Raw genomic sequence first — 17,359 nt, 5'->3', positions numbered from 1 at the left:
AAGTGAGTTCCAGGACAGCCAGAGCCATACACAGAAACACTGTCATGAAAACCAAAACCAAACAAACAAACAAACAAACAGAGTAAGATGACAGGGAAAAAGAGCTCCTGACACTGCCCCTAGGGAGCCTAGGCAGGACCCATTCCCTCCACATCCTTACCTGGGGAGGATATGGGACTCTCTAGAGGCCACTGCAGTATGCCATGCAGACCTTTCCCAGTGCAGAATGAAGTGGCTTGCCAAACTATGCACAATTGGAGGGATATTTGGAGCAGCTGCAAAAGCTCTATTAGGGATAACAGAATGGGTAAGTGAATCTCAAACTCTTTAAGGTTAAACACTCACTAGGGTGAGATTTAATAACACAACAACAGACTACAATAATGAAGTGACTTCTCAAACTTTTCATCAAAGCACCCCCAAGGCACAGGAGAGAAAACCCTGAGGGGAAGCACTTAGAGGCAACTCAATTGATATGTATTCCTATGTTTTGTATTAAAAATTCACACACAGTTTGCAATGAAACAAAATATACCCCTCAAAACCTTCCTCCTATTATTCTTTCCCTCTTGGAAACAGAGGCAATGGGAGATGCTCTTCCCTCCCACTGGCTGCCAAATGGAGGGCTTGCCTTCCTGATGTACTTGCTCTTTGTATTCCACAGGCAAGGCCACACACCACTCTGGCACTGGGTCCTTGGCCCTCCTTCTCACCCCACCCCTTTCCAGGTCACAGGCTGCTGGCAGTGAGCCCTGCTCCCCCCCCCCCCATTCTCCCATCCAATGACCACATCAGCATCTCCAACTAAGTACCAAAAGGCATCTCACACTTAGCAGGTCAAACACTGAACCCAGGGGCCCCTTCCTTCCCATCTGTCTTCAGCCATCCCTGCTCTAATAAACAGTACCATACAATTGCTCAGATCAAAAAGGTACCCCTTTCTCACATGCCTCCACCCTCAGAACCCAGAAGCAAACAGACACCAAACCAAGCCCACTCGCACTTCAGAGGGTTTCTACTCTCTGCTCCCTCTGCCTGAAACGTTCTGCTCTCAGGTCTTCATGCGGCCCCCTGGTCCTCAACTCTTTTAGTCCTGACTCAAATACCATCCTCTCAGAAAGACCTGGCAAATATACCAAGTGGGCAAGCACTCTGCCGGCAGCCTAACTGTGATTCTGCTTTCTTTCCTTTGCTAATGCTGCCCTTTAGTATTAACTAATTTACTGCCTGTTGACCATTCCTCGCTCACTAAAATATCAACTCCAAGAAGACCAGAATTTGAACTACCAAATTTCCCAACCCTCCCAACAGAACTTGACTCCTCATGGAGACTCTATATGCTTAGTGATTCTTTGCAGAGCCTTATTTTAAAACCAGTTTGTTAAAATGAAAACATTCACAACTCTTAACATAAGAAAGAGTCTGTATTATGTAGACCACACAAACATGTTTATGCAGTGTCTTGGTAGCAGTCACAGGAGTACAGAAGACCACAGCAAGCAGAGAAAACTGGAAACAACCTACATGTCCAACAATACAGAACTGAGTCAAGAAACCATGACACAACCATTACATAACCAACCACATTATTAAGAAATACCTCTGGCCTCAACCCTAGACAAAGAACTACAGGCAAGTAAGGAATGCTGAGAGCAGAAGTGATCCTCCCTGGGGAAAAGCAGAGCAACTGATTATCCTATACCAAATTGCCAGGCCTGAACATATATGCATATAAGTAACATCAGACAGACTGAGTAGTTTATACTTAATTATTTAGGAAAATATACATACACACATATTCATATGTAACAAATAAAGAGAGGCCTTGAATTTGAAAGAAAAGAAAAGGGCCAGAGAGGTGGCAAATACTTTTAATTCCAGCACTTGGAAGGCAGGGTCAGGCAGATCTCTGTGAGTTTGGGGCTGGCCTGGTCTGCACATGGAGGTACAGGACTACATAGTAAGACCCTGTTTGGGGGGAGAAAAATAAAAGAGAGGAAAGAAGGAAGAATGAAAGAAGGGGAGGGAGGGAGGGAGGGAGGGAGGGAGAAGCTATGTGGGAGGGCTTGGAGAGAAGAAAGAGAAGGGGGAAATTATATATTATAATTATATAATAATCTCAAAAATACTAAAATGAAAATACCTCTGAAGGGCTTCAATACAGCTCACTGGTACAGCACTTTTCTTAGTGTACCCTGCGATCTAGCTCCAGCATGGGTGTGGGAGACATTCTAGTGTTTTTAAAAAAGGAAAATTTTCTGTTCAACAGAAATGATAAGGACATATGTCTTAGTCAGGGTTTCTATTGCTGTGAAGAGACACCATGATCATGGCAACTCTTATAAAAGAAAAACATTCAATTGAGGTAGCTTACATTTTCAGGTTTAGTCCATTATCATCATGGAGCAACATGGTGGCATGCAGGAGGACATGCAGGAGGGCATGGTGCTGGAGGAGCTAAGAGTCCTACATCTTGACCTACAGGCAACAGGAAGGGTTTGTCTCACTGGGTGTGGCTTGAGCAGAGGAGTCCTCAAAGCCCACTTCCACAGTGACACACTTCCTCCAACAAGACTACACCTACTCTCTTTGGGGGCCATTTTCTTTTAAACCACCACAACATAACATATTTTTATTTGTTATTATTATTTGTGTATGTGCATGTGTAAAAAATGCATGAACGTCTAAGAACCACTTTGTGGAGTCAGTTTTCTCCTATCTTTACATGGGTTCCAGGAACCAAACTTAGGTCACCAGATGTGCTCAGAAAGCACCGTTACTCACTGAACCATCCATCCCATTGGCCTGATAATCACATAATTTTATATGTCCTATTGGGCATATTGAAGTAACCCACAAGATTGGCTAATGAATATTATCTAACTCGATGTAATATTTTATAGTATCTTTTTTATTTTTGAGACCTTTATTTATTTTTACCTTCTGTGTTTTATGAAGTCTGTCCTGACAGCTATCACAGGCTACATGAAGACCAGCTCAAGGTTATTCAAAGGTAGCTACAGAAAGGAGGGATACTCTCCAGGGAGCAACTTGAAATAAGTGACTGCAAAGCCTCTGTCCTCACGAACTGGCCTGTCCCTAAAAATCAGACTGTCTGCTGGAATCGCAGCACCTTCTCTTCCTCTGAAAGAGCACATCCACACTCAGGTGTGCTGACTCTGACATACCACTGTGGAAATTCTACACACAGAAGGTAAATGGCTGAAACTGATATTAACTTCAGCAAGAACATTTCCATCTGTCTCTAGGTTCTCTCAAGCTCCTCCGTTTATTAAATCATGTCTACTGCAGACCCAAAAGTGTAAACAAATGTCAACCCGAAATCACAGCTGTAGACCCGCTGAACACCCAACACCAGAACCAGAAGCCTGGCTGTAAGGAGTGTGCTCCCTTTTGAACATGTAACTGACAAGTGATGGAGAACATGTCTCAGAACCACCTGAACTGTTTGTTTTCAATTTAAAAGCTGTTTGTGGTTTGTAGCTTCAGATTACGTTTAAGCTCTTCCCTTACAACCCCAAAGCACCACCCAAGGACACTGCCAATCTGCTGGACAGCAGGCACGCCTCTTCGCCATGGTATCTTCGCCATGGCATCTCCACTGTGACAAAACCACTACCACGGCTGCCCTGAAGTTAAAACAAAACCAAAAAAATTTATTTTGTAAAAATTCTTGCTTTGGCCTTGTTGTTGCAGGTGTATGGGGCTTTTTGTTTGTTTGTTTGTTTGTTTGTTTGTGGGATGGTGGTGGTTTTGTTTTTTTCCTTCTGGTAAAAATTCCTGAATTTCTAAGCCAAAAAAAACAACAAACATTTTTGTGCATAAAATTAGAAAGCATGTATTTTCAGCAAAAGAGCCACAGACAGTTCCTGTCATACACTCTTCTTTGCCTAATTTTACAACCCATAAAAACATGAACAAGCCAGGTGGTGGTGGCACACGCTTTAATCCCAGCACTCAAGATGCAGATGTAGGCAGATCTCTGTGAGTTCAAGGCCAGCCTGGTCTACAAAGTGAGTTCCACGACAGTCAGGGCTGTTACACAGAGAAACCCTGTCTTGGGGGAAAAAATGAACATTATTAAAACTGGGGTTTGCCAAATCTCTTAAGATACATTATTCTCACACCAGGCTCAAAGGTCCATTCTGTGCCATTTCTGCCTTGCCATTATTAATTCCTAATGCTGTGGTTCTACTACACTTTCTGTTCTGCCCTAATACCCCACACTGCATACTGCCCCCACCCTTGCCCACAAGACTTCATGCTCTTTGAAACAGGAAAAATTTATTTCTATCAAACTAATACAATTGAAATTTTTGGTCCATGAATCTTCAAAATGATAATTTTTAAACAGAGTATGCTGAATGTTAAATTCTTAGTAAGCACTTCCATCCCAAGCAGCTAAAAAAAACTTGTTTTTGCTTAAGCAAACAGTCCTAAGGCACTTCTTGAGCACACAAAGACAGCCCGGTGTCAGAGGTATGAACCTTTGCAGTTTGGTTTCAGACACACAAACTTGTGAGCTAAACAATGACTTTCTGTCAGAAATGTCTTCATGGTTTGTTTTTTATTTTTTTGAGACAGAGTTTCTCTGTGTAACAGCCCTAGCTATCCTGGAACTCGCTTTGAAGACCAGGATGGCCTCGAACTCACAGAGACCCACCTGTCTCTGCCTCCCAAGTGCTAGGACTAAAGGCATAAGCCATCGTGCCCAGCTAAAATAATTGTTTAAAATTTATCTTATGTATATGGTGCTCTATCTGCATATACACCTGAATGCCAGAAGAGGGCATCAAATCCTATTATAGATGGTTGTGAACCATCATGTGGTTGCTGGGAATTAAACGCAGGACCTCTGGATGAGTTGCCAATGCTCTTAACTACTGAGCAATCTCTCCAGCCCCCATTTTCATGGTCTTTAAGAGCAGTGGGTAAAGGCACTTGTTGCCAAGCCTGACCACCTTAATTTGATCCCAGAAACATACACGGTGGAAGGAAAGAATAAATACCAAGGGTTGTCCTCTGAACTCCACTTCCTTATCCTGGAGACAGACAGACAGACACACACTCTCTCTCCCCCCCCCCTCTCTCAACAAATAAATATGATTTTAAAAAATAAGAGTAAAATCTAAAAAAATAATAAAAAGGTAAAATTCTGTGCTGTCAGAGATTTCATTATAAAACTTAAAAACAATCTTCAGGGGCTGGAGATGGTTTAGTAGTTAAGAACACTGGCTGTTCTTCCAGAGGACCCACATGGTAGCTCATGACTTTCTGTAACTCCTCTTCTGGCCTCCATGGGCACAAGGCCTGCAAGTGGTACACAGACATAAATGTAGGTAAACTACCTATATACATAAAATAAAATATTTAAAAAAAAAAACCTTCACTTGGGAGCCTAGATTTGATTCCTTTCACCCACATGGCAGCTCACAGCTGGCTGTAACTCTAGTTCCAGGAAACTGGACACCCTCTTCTGGCCTCCATAGGTACCAGGCATGTACATGGCACATAAACATACATGGAGGCAAACACTTTTTTTTTTTTTTCAGGGCTGAGGACCGAACCCAGGGAATTGTGCTTGCTAGGCAAGCGCGCTACCACTGAGCTAAATCCCCAACCCCGGCAAACACTTTTATATATATACATAAAATAATAAATTTAAAAATTGTGAGCCAGGCAGTGGTGGCGCACACCTTTGATACCAGCATTCAGGAGGCAGAGCCAGGCGGATCTCTGTGAGTTTGAGGACAGCCTAGTCTACAGAGCAAGATCCAGGACAGACACCAATACTACACAGAGAAACCCAGTCTCCAAAAAACAAAACAAAAAAGTGAACCATAAAATGATCCTCACTTGGTGTACACTGAGTTTCTAGATGAAACAGAAGTTTTCAAAAAGTAAAGGCTGGAGCCATAGGTCCGTGGTAGAATGTTTGCCTAGCATGCATGAGGCCTGAGGTTCAGACACCAGCACCACCAAAAAATAAAATAAAATAAACAAATTAAAAAGTCTATTGTATCAAAAGCTTAAAAAAAAAAAAAAAAAGTAGGACCAAAACTGGGTATGGTAGAGCATCTTGTAATTTTAACACTTGCAAGACGGAGGCAGGGGGATTAGGCATTCAAAAGTGACTTTAGCTATAGGAGCAGAGTAGCCTAGGATACAAGAGACCTTGTTGAAAACAGATTTAGACAAGGACTAGAATTTCTCTAGAAACAGCACCAGCAATTACACTCAGAGTGTACTTCCCCAGCAGGAAATTAGTATCTCCAGCTCCTTTTAATAAAATGTATGTCCACCCAAGACCTGCCTCTTAGATCAATTTGGAAATGTGTCACCCACAAATCATCCTAAATGTCTCAGTTTCTTCTCTCTGAAGCCCCTCAGGACTCCTGTGTCACCTGACTATCTTCTTGTCCTTCTTTCTAAATTTTAGAATGCCACAGTAAAGCCTGTCAGAAACAAGGGACAAAGCCAGAGTGACTCCTTCTGCCCCTTTCCACATCCTGCCCATCCAAAACACTGAACCAAACACACACACCATTTCAAGTACACAGGCACCTGGACTGTGTACGTCCCATCTCTAACACATTGAGATGGAGCAATTTAGATATGACTTAAAGATCAGCAGAGCAGGAAGTACACCACCTCAACTTTGTTGCCATAGCAATTTGCATGCTAGAGTAATTATGGCAATACAGTGTCTTGAGTTTTCCACTTCCTTGTTGGTAATGAGAAAGGCAACTTCAAAAGCTTCTAACATCACACAACTCCCCTTCTGAAGACAGGGATAACTACAGGCCAGCTGTAGGGATCAGAACTCCCAGGAGGTGCAATCACTGTCTCCACCCCTCATCACTTAAGCTGCAGTTCTTTTCATACTCTCAAAGGGTGAGGAAAAAATAGACAGAAAAATCCCCTATGCAAAAGTCCCAACTCTGCAGGAAGGAGGGTGGGTCCCTGTGAATCATCCCTCCTCTAGCGAAAGGTGGCCCAGGTAAGTGGTTTTTGTGTCTGAAGAGGCCAATAGCCAGCGACACAGAACTGCAGGTCGGGGAGAGTCAGAGGGGCTCCTGCAGCAAACAGATCAGTAGGCCTGAGTGCAGGAGCAGACTCACCACAGGAAGGGCAAAGCCAAGGGCAGGGCGAGTAGGCATCCAAGAAATGGTATTCTAGGCAGGAGAGGCACACTACAGGTAGATAATGTAGTGGGGACTGGAGCCGAGAAAAGTTAAGAGCAGCAGCATGACAAAGGGGCTCATGTGGACTGACGGACCAGATGGGTGAGGACAGCAGGATTAAAAACAGCACCAGGACTGAACAGGAGGCAGAAGACGGGTCAGTGAGGAGCCCCAGTCTTCTGGCTTAGCTGGCAGTAGACAGGAAGGAGGCAGGAATCCTAGAGAAAGAGCAAGTGAAACCCCAGGTGCTCTCAGTTGGCCTAATTACTCCCTCCGGAGCTTGTAAGTAAAACGATTCCTTCTTGGGGCTAGACAGATGGCTCAGTGGTTAGTAGCACTGGCTACTCTTCCAGAGGTCCGGATTCAATACCCAGTACACACTACTGCAGACAACCGTCTGTAACTTCAGCCCCAAGGAATCTGATACCCTCTTCTGGCTTCTGAGAGCACTGCATGCATGTGCTGCACAGACACACAAGCAAGCAAATATCCACACACAAAAAGTAAAATGAAAAACAATGGCAAAAATCTTCCTCCTCCAGAGGAGTTAGCTGACTCCTCTCAGATAACTGTGTGAAACATTCTACTCCATCTGTCACAACTCTACCAACACCCCTCAAATCTTCTGGCATGAGCTGGTGGGCTTTCTGTCCTTCATGACAACGCACTAGCCGCCAACATGGCTTCCTGAACATATTACCCTTAGGACTCCAGCAATAGTCCAATAAACACACAGTCCAATGGCAAAACTCAAGAGGAGCACAAGCTAAACACACACATTTGGGGAACTTGGAACCACAGCTGGAAATTTATTATTTTTCTAATAGTACCTACTCAAAAAATCCCATTCTACTAACCTAAGTTTTGCTGTAGACTACAGAACCTTAGGAAGAGACTATCCAAGTAAATTTAATAGACATCTGGGCTTCTATCCCAGGCACTCTAACCTCCCAGTTTCCTCTGCCAGTTTTACTTTTATTTTTATTTTTATTTTTTGGTTTTTCGAGACAGGGTTTCTCTGTGTAGTTTTGCGCCTTTCCTGGAGCTCACTTGGTAGCCCAGGATGGCCTCGAACTCACAGAGATCCGCCTGGCTCTGCCTCCCGAGTGCTGGGATTAAAGGCGTGCGCCACCACCGCCCGGCCCAGTTTTATTTTTTTAACATTTATTTTACAGCCAGGTGGTGGCACATGCCTTTAATCCTAGCACTCAGGAGGCAGAGGCAGGAGGATCTCTGTGAGTTTGAGGCCAGCCTGGTCTACAGAGCAAGTTCCAGAATAACCAGAGATATAAAGAGAAACTCTGTCCTGGGGGGGAAAAAGATTTAGTTTTATCATACATATGTATGTGTATCTGCATATAGGTATGTACATATGAGTGTAGGTGCCTGTGGAGACCAGAGGAGTTGGATCCCCTGAAGCTAAGCGTGAGAGGCATTTGTGAGCCACTCAACATGGGTGCTGAGAACTGAACTTGGTTCTGCTATAAGAGCAGTATGTGTTAACTGCTAAACCATCTCCAGCTTCCTCCTTACACCCACCTGTTTTAACACACTCTCACTCTAGCCCTGCTATTTTAAAAATATTTTTAATGCTTAAGTCATTTAATGACTGAAACTTGAATTTTCTATCAGAAGTACTTCACCTTACAAAAACATTAAACCTGGGCTAGGCATGGTGGCGCACACCTTTAATTCCAGCACGCAAGAGGCAGAGGCAGGCCTATCTCTGAGTTCCAGGCCACACTAGTTTACATAGGGAGTTCTAGGCCAGCCAGGGCTACACAGTGAGCCCATCTCAAAACAAACAAACGCACACATTAATCCTGAGTCACGCACTTAACAGAACCAAAAAAGGATGTCCTTGCACAATTTCTAGAACAAGATTTCTCATGTTGGCACTAAGGATATTTCATACCACATAAGTCCAGTGGTGGTGCTGAGCATGGACTGTGGGTCCATGCACTCAGGAGGCAGAGGCAGGTGGAGTTCTGTGAGCCGGAGGACAGTCAGGGCTACACAGAGAAAAACAACAGCGAGATGAGTACTTGGGAGGTGGAGGCAGATGGATCATGAGTTCAAAGCCAGTCGCCATTACTTCAGAGAATTCTCGGCCAGCCCACAACATGCGAGTTAAACAACTAAGGAAACCCGATGATGAAGTCCAACCTGGTGAAGGTGAAAGCACACAGAGACAGCCATCCTAGTGAGACAGTTGGCCGCAACATCAGAAATGCTGATGCTTCTTCTGGAGAGCGAGCGAGCGAGTCTGAGCTAAGAGCTGCGAGAGGAACACATCACCTGGCCTTTTCACTGCTACGGGAGGAAGATCCTCAAATAAAGCAACCGCCTGGCTGACACAGCCTTTCGAGGCTGACGACACACTGGAAAACAAGGCTCTGAAGCCCGTGCTCTCAATCCACAGGCAGCACTGGGGAGTCACAGAAGTGACAGGCCTCCCTGGTACTGCTGTGCCATGCTGGCTCATCAGCTGGGAAAATCACACCTTCAGCCTCAGCAGAACCCCCAAGGGGCACTGGTCTGAAGTTAGTGTGGACTCTACCTGAAGAGCTTAGATGGCCCAGAACCCACAGACCAAGACTGAACCTCGTGCAGGTCCTTTCTTCTCCCTGATATCATTTCCATGAACACCACTTAGTGCAGAGAAGTCAGTGTTTCCTGCACACTTTAAATCACTTGAGACTTCGGTAATATTAATATCTCAGATGCTCACATCAACTTACCATTTTTTAAAGTTTTAACTTCTCCCTCCACTATCTAAGAAGAGCCATCACACAAATGTCAGTGAGTCTCTTGGCCTTCCACATTCCCCTTGATGGGATTAGGGATGGTGGTTTCCAGACTGAAATTTCTCTCTCTCTCTCTTTCTCTCTCTCTCTCTCTCTCTCTCTCTCTCTCTCTCTCTCTCTCTCTCTCTCTCTCTGGGTTGTTTTTTGTTTTTTTGTTTTGTTTTGTTTTTGAGAAAGGGTTTCTCTGTGTAACAGCCCTGGCTGTCCTGGAACTTGTTCTGTAGATCAGGCTGGCCTCGAACTCACAAGAGATCTGCCTGCCTCTGCCTCCTGAATGCTAGGATTAAAGGCGTGCACCACCACTGCCCAACAAGATTGAAATTTTTGATGAGACCAAAACCAGCTGCCAATTATCTAAATTATTTAAACCAAAAGGCACTAAATATGCATGTAGAGCAAATATGCCCCTAAGGGCCAAGGAAAACTGAAGATAAATAATTAAGAGATTAGAGAAGTGTCAATTTCTGTGCTCAAGGAAAGTCCAAATCCTTCCTGGTGCTTGATTTAAAAGCATGAATTGTATGGTGGGCAAAGATATGTTGTACATTTTCCTGTCCTAAAAAGTCCAACTTCAGTGCACAGAAAGAATTTCAGATGTCTGTAACAATAAAAATATACATTTACACCAGAATGTAAAATTCAGGTGAGTTTAAATATTACGAGTCCACAGAACCCAGTATTAAGAACAAGCTACTTCACAATATTGTATTCTCGGTCCTCTGAAAGGGCATAGGTCACATGTTTACTCTCCTCTGTCACTGTCCACAGTGGGCAGTTTGGGAGATACTTATAGTCATTTTCAATGCAATAAAAATATCCCAATTATTTTCCCAGCCCAGGTCAATTAGAGTAAAAAATCCGAAGGATTCTCCAGAGAACTGAAGGGTCCAAGTCTCTATAGAGAAAAATCAGTAAAGGTTGAAGCTGTCTGTAAAGACAGGTACAAATACATGTTATTATTTCTGAATTTTCAGTCAGCTCTTCAGTGAACTTCATGTGGTCACCTCCTCAAAGGCAAGACCTGTATTGATGCGTATTTTTGTGATATTCGCAGCCATCATCAGAGACTCACAAAGAAAAAGAGTAGAGATGTAGTTCAGCTGGAGGAGTAGTTACTGACGGCCACCAGCACTGCAAAGACCAGACACGGTGGCCCACATATGTAATCCCAGTACCCGAAAGGTAGCCACAGAAGGACAATAAACTCAAGGTCATCCTCAGCTACATGAGTGCAAGGCCAGCTTGGGATACAAGAGACTCTGCTGCTGCAGATTAATTAATGGTAAAATATGAAGGTACAAAAGGCAGAGAGAAACGGGCGACCGCTCAAAGCCATTCTATAAGCAAGCAAGGACCCACTGGCTCCATCTCTCAAACCCAATCCCAACAAGAAAATTCCATTCAGAGTTCCAAGTTAGTCATTAGTTTCCACTACTATTCTTGTACCATTAGGTTACTAGTTTCTAATTAAACACTTGTGCTAAATGCTATTTATTTTACTTATTTTTTTGAGACAGGATCTCACTGTATAGCTAAGGCTGGCTTGGAATTTGATACTGCTCAGCCTGGCTTCAAACCCACTATTTTCCTGTCTTGGCCTCCCAAGTCCTGGGATTACAAGTATATGCCATCATACGTGGCTTAGACACTTTTTTCATCTCTACTCTCTGAGGTGGGTACTGTTACCCCTATTTCTAGATAAACACATACTCCAGAGGTGAAGTCATTTGCCCAAGACCCATGGTCACTTGGGCAAGACAGCCCGCACCCAGCATCCCCACTGTTAATCACCACACCACCCTTGTCCCTGGAGATACCCAGGCATGCATCCTCTAGACAGAAAGAGAAGTAAAAAGCTGAGGGTCTGCCATCTCTCCCACATTTAATGCCCAACAAAAATCCCATCACCATCATGCAGTGGCCCCTGCAATCCCAGCACTCAGGAGGCTTAGGTATGAAGAATGAGTTCCAAGCCAGCCTGGGCTACACAGTGAATCCCTGTCTTTAAAAAAATTCCTAGCTTCTATAAAAAGCTAGGCAGGAGACCAGACCAAGAGCATGGGCCACCTTCTAACATGTCTTCTTCTCTTGCCTTGAATGTCAATCACTTAAGTGGCCGGGGAAGCAGGCACTTTTCCATCTATTCATGTTTTCTTTCTAGAACTATTTTCCAAGCTGTGCTGGCAAGTTCCGTGTCATGTGACATTTGTCTTAGTTAGGTTTCTATTGCTGTGATAAAGGCCGTAACCAAAGCAACTTAGGGAGAAAAGGGTTTAGTTTAGCTTATAGATGTAGTCCATGTGACAGGAAGTCAGGGCAGGAATTCAAAATGGGAACCTGAAGGCAGGAAGTGAAGCAGAGACCATGGAGGAGTGCTACAGACTGGCTTGCTCCTCATGGCTGACTCAGCCTGCCTTCTTTTTTTTTTTTTTTTTTTTTTTTTTTGGTTTTTCGAGACAGGGTTTCTCTGTGTAGCTTTGCGCCTTTTCCTGGAACTCACTTGGTAGCCCAGGCTGGCCTCGAACTCACAGAGATCCGCCTGGCTCTGCCTCCCGAGTGCTGGGATTAAAGGCGTGCGCCACCACCGCCCGGCTTCAGCCTGCCTTCTTATAGCACCCAGAACGATCTGCCCAGAGGTGGTACTGCCCATTGTGAGCTGGGTCCTCTTCTATCAGTCATCAATCAGAAGATGCCCCACAGGCTTACCCACGGGCCAATCTGGTGGGGCATTTTCTCAGCTGAGGTTCCCTCTTCACAAATGACTCTGGTTTGTGTCAAGGCCATGTAAACTAGATAGTGTAATATTTTTTACCTCCATAACACCTAGCCAAGCGACCTCACAGACTAGATGATGCATACCCATTGTGGGTTCAATTTACTTCTGATTCACTCAGCCTGGTTTACAAAAAACATTGCAGTATCTGAAAGACAAAGCCTGGCATACAAAATTTATATGTGCTGGGAAAATAGGAATGAAGCAGTGAAGTGAAGCCACACAAATGGAGGAATCGGGAGAGCACCAACAACTGCTTTGGTGAATACCTTCTAACTCCCTGAGTTTTACACACACTGACACATACCAATGCTGCCTAAGCTAACAGACCATAAGATGGGCATCTATAACACCAATCAGACTCTTATCCAATGGTGTTGTCAGGTGTGTTTCAGGGTTCAGAATATTTTTGGATTTTTAGAAAGGAAATATTTTTTGTGTACACTATATAGCACTTCCAGGTAAGTCTGGGATAATTTCCAGGAGAAAACACACTAAACTGTCTGCAGAGAAATACAGAGATATTCCCATGATTCACATGAAGTGGAACAGAGTCTAAGCAGCCTCCCCTAAGTTCAGGTCTGATGGCACAAACAAACCTACGGAAAAATTTGTTTTCAGAGGTTCTGAAGTTTCAAAATTGTAGCTGAAGAGTGGGTGTCTGCATATCCATACTCATTTTGTGAGCAAGGGCCAGAGGCTCAGGAAGGCTGGTAACCTGCTCAGATTCATGAATGCTTTGAAGGACAGGTCTTGACTCACACCCCAACACAGTACAGTGCTTCTCGCACTGAATGCACAGGGGCTGAGATGGAAGCTGTGGATCATGCGGACCTGTGCATCTGTATTTCTCAAGAACTGAACAGAGAACGTTCTTCATATAGCAAAGGCTCTTAGCCTGGTTAAGCATCATGTCATCTCTTGGGAGCTCTTAAAAAGTGATTTTTTAAAAAACAGCATCTCAAAATAGAGCCCAGGCTGGTCTCAAACTCATGATCTTCATACTTCCACCTCCTGAATATTACAGAGGTCAGGATAGAGATACAGCTCAGTGGTAAAGCACTTGCCCAGCATACATAAGGCCCTGGGTTCAATTCTCAACACCACACACACAAATAACAGGTATATACATACCACCATGCCTTTTTCAAAGAACCACCAAACTCCTATTTCTTGTCTTCCCTGACAGAAATGATCTGGAGTAGAGTCCACATTTTTGTGGTTATTTCTGACAGCTGTAATATGCAGTCAGGAATCAGAAATACCAGACCAAACTATTCAGAGAAGCTGCTATGGAACAAGCCTAAGAAAGCGTCTGCACGTCCTGTCAGGGAGTCCCCACGGAATCCATATTTCCATCAGAGAAGCTGGGAGGCTTCCAATGATGACCATGAAGTGACATTAAACTCTTCAGAGATGGAACATCCCCAGCATCAAAGACTCTAGACCATTTGTACTTTTTCCTTTCTCTGAATACAACAAACTCCTAATCATACCTCCCAAACGCCATCAAGTCCTCACCAATAGGCACAGAAATGTGAAACCCAGAAATCCCACTGCCTGGCAGCTGACAGAACAAATCTTAGCAGCAGAAGAGAAGGTTTGGCAGTTATGTTGGTGCTACTTTGTAGACATGAGCTTATTAACTGAGTAGAATCTGTGCACACTGGTCAAAGTGTGAATTTTACAACTATGCTCACCAAATTCTAATCTCAAAATAGACCTTAGGTTCATCCAGCCAGTTCCTCCAACATCTAGTACCCAAATGGTAACCTGCAATATGACCCCAACATTGTCACCCTCTTTTAAATTTTTTTATTATTATTCTATGTCTATAAGTGTTTTGCCTGCATGCATGACTGTGCACCATGTGCACGACTGTATCCATGGAACCCAGAAGAGCATGTCAGATTCTCTAAAGTGGACTTACAAACAGTTGTAAACTGCCATGTGGGTACTGGAAATTGAAGCCAGATCCTCTGGAAAAGTAGTCAGTGCTCTTAACCACTAAGCCGAATCGCCAGCCCCCATCACCCTAACTCTTAGCCACAGTTTCCCAGATGTGTCTCAGATCACTCCTTCTGTCTTCTATATGTACTATGTCCCAGTTTCCACCCTAACATCAGTTTTATTTGGTAACATTTCCCATGTAGTCTGAACAGGTCTCCTAGCCTGATCTAAGCATCAGTTTGCTTGCTTAGCTTATGATCTGGGTATTCTACGTTTCCATTCTACTGACCTTTACATAAAGCACAATATTTCAAACTCAGTAGCTTAATATATATTGAACTATAAATGTTCAGTGGGCACAGCCCACCTTCTCTCTCTGAATTGAAAAATACAACTTTAACCTTAAATACCTTTGTTTGTTTGCTTGCTTTTTTGTTTTGTTTTTTGTTTTTTCGAGACAAGGTTTCTCTGTGTGGCCCTGGCTGTCCTGGCACTCTGTAAATCAGGTTGGCCTTAAACTCAGAAATCCGCCTGCCTCTGCCTCCCGTGTTGGGAGAATAAAGGCATCCACCACCACTGTCCAGCTTAGACAGCATTTTTTTTTCCTGAGGCAGGGTTTCTCTGTGTAGCTTTGCGCCTTTCCTGGAACTCACTTTGTAAACCAGGCTGGCCTCGAACTCATAGAGATCCGCCTGCCTCTGCCTCCCGAGTACTGGGATTAAAGGCATGCGCTACCACTGCCCGGCTAAACAGCATTTTTTTATCTTTGTGGTAAATGTGTTTATGATGAGCTTATTATTTTATTGCCACAGTAACTGTGAAAGTCATCTAGATATGGCTAAATCGTAGGACCCTTCCAAGAAAATGGGTTTCAACAGGGGCTACAAGAATTTTCAAAAGTCACAAGGACTGGTGGCCCACTTGGCTGCTGGCCCCCTGCTGTGACTCTTGTCCCTTCACCATACAGCCTTATCAGGCAAGAGGGCACGCTCCCTAGAATTAGCTCCTTTTCTTGTTGCTGTGACCAAAGCCGGGTGACAAAAAGCCGTGTTTATTCTAGCTTACATTTGAGGAGGCAGTCTGTCATGGCAGGGAAGGCATGGGGGGGGGGGAGGGGAGAGAGAGAGAGAGAGAGAGAGAGAGAGAGAGAGAGAGAGAGAGAGAGAGGGAGGGAGAGAGAGAGCGCCAGAAAACTGAAAGAGATAAATTTTGAATTTTGGTACTCAACTAGCTCTCTCCTCAATGTGTGCGCGTGTGTATGCGTGTTAAGTGTGTGTGTGTGTGTGTGTGTGTGTGTGTGTGTGTGTGTGTGTGTGTGTGTGTGTTTAAACTTAGTCCAAAACCCTATCACATGGGATGGTGCTACCTACACTAGGGTGGGTGTTCCCTCCTCAGTTAACCTTCTCTGGAACCTCCTTCACAGACACATCCATATCTGTTCCCTAGGTGACTTAAATCCTGTCAGGCTGAGCATCACAATTCCATGTCTCTTTAACTTGACACCCAAATTAAGTGTCACATTAAATCAAACATTCCATTTCTGGCTCCTAAAGTTTGTTTTTAATCTCATAATGAAAATACAGTTGGTCATCTCTTCCATCTCTAAAAGTTTCCATTGTCTTTTAACAATCCCACAATTGCTCAAGTCTATTCTGAGACTCAAGACAATCTCTTATCTATGAGTTTATGTTAAAAAAAAAAAAAGTTTTAAAAAGGCAGCTAGTCCCAATATACAAAGGTACAAAATAAACATTTCCCATATCAAAATGGAGTACTGGGGGCATAGTAAGGAGACAGCAGGCCAAACCAAGATCCATATTCCACAAGGCAAACATCAAATCCTGAGGCTCCCTGTCCAGAACATCATCTGGGCCCCCACAGGCTAGACCAGCACTGGGTTTTCCGTTGTGCCATCTGCTGCACACACAGCCTCTAGAGGAGCTGCTTCCTTCTGTGTCCCCACTGTTCTCAGTAGACATCCCATGGTCTCAGGTGCAATTCAGGCTTTACCACCACAACCTCCTACCATCACCTCTTGGGGCCTCACTGTAGGAAATCCAACCCTACCAGACACTGTGTGGCTTCAACAGCCTTCTGGATCCTTGGTGCAAGCTGCCTTCATTACTTCATAATTCTTGCATTTTTCATGCCTGAAAACCACATGGACAATAATGCCAAGTCCTGCTGCCAGCTGAAGATATAGTCTGACCCCCTTCTACCACAGCTAAACTGGCTTCTCTGTGCCTTGAGGGCTGAACCTGGGAGAACATTTCTCTAGAGGTTTGTTTTCAAGCAGGAAATCCTTTCCTTGGCATTAGCAATCTGGTCTCTCTTTCAAATGAATCTCCATTTTCATTGATTACAGCCATCTTCTGGGTGGGGGTCTACTCTCAGGGCATGGCTCCTCTACTGTCTGCATATTCTGAGGACTCTTCAATAGTGCTTATCTTGTCAATAGGTATAGCTGCTTCTTCTACACCAACCTCCACTGAAACTTTAGACTTACTCAAATCCTGTCTTCACCCAACTACAGACATTATTTCTGTTCTTCCTCGACGTAAGTCTGAGAAAGAGTAGTCAACAGTACTCATGCCAGTCTTCATGTTATGCTGTGTTAAAGCTCC

At 44.0% G+C, this 17,359-nt stretch overlaps 1 protein-coding gene across 9 annotated transcripts in view; it reads right to left on the bottom strand.

The window, feature by feature from the left end:
• Positions 1-17,359, bottom strand: part of Traf3 (TNF receptor associated factor 3) — a 121,129-nt gene that overhangs the window by 86,243 nt on the left and 17,527 nt on the right. Inside the window, exon 3 of one of the 9 annotated variants that reach the window (XM_076551417.1) lies at positions 161-286. The exons of the other annotated variants lie outside the window; for them this stretch is intronic. The gene's annotated coding sequence lies outside the window, so the exon portion shown is untranslated. The remainder of the gene's footprint in view (positions 1-160; positions 287-17,359) is intronic. 9 annotated transcript variants of the gene reach the window in all.

Source organism: Peromyscus maniculatus, chromosome 14, assembly GCF_049852395.1.
Source record: "Peromyscus maniculatus bairdii isolate BWxNUB_F1_BW_parent chromosome 14, HU_Pman_BW_mat_3.1, whole genome shotgun sequence".
In the NCBI taxonomy this organism is placed as follows: Eukaryota; Metazoa; Chordata; class Mammalia; order Rodentia; family Cricetidae; genus Peromyscus; species Peromyscus maniculatus.
Note: the sequence above shows the minus strand (reverse complement) of the source record. Positions and strands in the feature narration are given on the sequence as shown.